The 1,902-nt window shown below is 41.7% G+C and overlaps 1 non-coding gene across 1 annotated transcript; it reads left to right on the top strand.

Annotated features, from left to right (window-relative positions):
* The first annotated feature begins 984 nt into the window (after positions 1 to 984).
* LOC113837715 lies at positions 985 to 1,095 on the top strand. Its single transcript, XR_003488439.1, has one exon. It is a non-coding gene; the product is annotated as a U6 spliceosomal RNA (small nuclear RNA).
* Positions 1,096 to 1,902: the final 807 nt, after the last annotated feature.

Below are 1,902 nucleotides of genomic sequence, written 5' to 3' on the forward strand. Positions count from 1 at the left end.
CACTGTTTGTTTAACAGTGGGTACCTGCTGGAGTTGGAAGCTGGGATACTGATAAGAGTGGGGAGAGGGAGCTTAGGAAGGCATGTTTTGTGGGATCCACAGGAGATGAGGGCAGGAGGTAAGGGAGACAACAGATGGTATTCTGTTCAAGCTCTAAGGACAAGGTAAGGGATTGGGTCTTGGGGAACAAAGACAGAAACAGGAGAAGGTCTGAGGGCATCCTACCTCATATTTTTGTAGGAGTGGCATGTGGTTCAACAGCAGTGCCTGCTGGAGTTGGGATTTGGGATTCAGCTAAGAATAGGTGAGGGAGATTAGTAGGGGATGGTCTGTGGAAACCACAGGAGATGTGGGAATAAAAGGACTTGTAAAATATTGAAAACATTAGGACATAGAAAGAAGAAAGAAAAAAAAACTCCCAAGTCAATATGGGCAATGATAAGTCAAAAAAGAAAGAATGAGTGATGTAAACTAAGCAAGCATTACAATCATTAAAACAAAACTTTCCAGACAAATGCTTTTTAACCCTCTTCTTCTTCATTCTGGTTAATCTGGTTAATCTCTTTGCTGTTGGCGACCACAGGCAACCAAACTCAGAGACTGTTCTTCAAATATGTTTTGGTGAGATATTTCAAATACCTTTTGTTGAAAGCCACCTTGGAAGTGACACTGATCTTGCTCTTTCTCTGTTTTATGGTCACAACCCCTTTGCCAAGATTCCCAGCTTTCCTGTTCACCTTGATTCTCTCTTGGAGGAACTGCTAGAAACTGGCAGCATCCATGATTCCTTCTTCTACATGGTGTAATCACAGTTGAATTTCAAAACCCGATATTGTTGTTGCTCTTCACCACAAGCTTTTTTCATGTGCCACATAGCAACAGAGGAGGCAGAAAGGGACACGTTATTTTGAAATGTTTTGTATTAATTCATAAATGAAATTTAGGAACAAAAAAGAAGTATAAATGATAAGTTAAATAAAAGATGTGATTGCCTCGGCAGCATATACACTAAAATTGGAATCATCCACAGAAGGTTAGTTAGCCTGGCTCCTGTGCAAGGATGACATGAAAATTTATGAAATGTTATGTATATTTATAGGCATGCACCTCATGTGGAAAGCACAATAGAACTGACTTTGTCGTCGGGGACATAGGTGAGTCATCCTTATGGGCATAACAGGAGGAGAGTTGGCCCTTCCCTCCTTTTTTTGCCTACCATAGTAATCTGGAGAGAGGGCCCTGACTGAACCTTGCCTGGGCAAAACAGTAGAGCTGGCACTGGCGATGAAAATAAGGGAGAGATGGGAAGGCCTGAGAGCAAGAGAACTGGTCTGGCTCATTGTTGAAGGCTAAATTAGATGATTTAGCTAAGGCAATGCTGGAGAGCTCATCTAGGAAGTGACAATGAGGAAAAACTGGTGGGCTGACCAACCCAGCTAGCACCCAGACCCAGAACCAGAGCTATGGACTGGCCCACCCCAACATCCACTGAATCTATATACTGTTGTACCATGTGAAGGAAATGTGTCTATAAATTCAAAACAGCAGGATCTCCAAGACACAGGACAATAACAGGATGCCCAAAAGGATGCCAACTGAGAGTCTGTTGTTGGTGGTGTAGCAGAAATCTGAGGTCCCAAACGTGAACAATGATTCATAGCAATAACCACTTACAAGTAAAGATGTATGGACTAAAGGGTAAACTGTGACTCACCGATCCACATTTTAACTCCCACCACAAGATGCTTCATCTATTTTTATTTTTTATATTTTTGATTTTGTTCCTTTTCTTCTTGTTTGTTTTTTGGGGGTCTTTTAAATTTGATTTTGTTTATGGGAGAAAGTGGCAAGAGCAGATGTGAGGGGACAGAGAGATAAGCAGGATCAGATTGCATGATGTGA

Source organism: Cricetulus griseus, chromosome X (genome assembly GCF_003668045.3).
Source record: "Cricetulus griseus strain 17A/GY chromosome X, alternate assembly CriGri-PICRH-1.0, whole genome shotgun sequence".
NCBI classification, from domain to species: domain Eukaryota; kingdom Metazoa; phylum Chordata; class Mammalia; order Rodentia; family Cricetidae; genus Cricetulus; species Cricetulus griseus.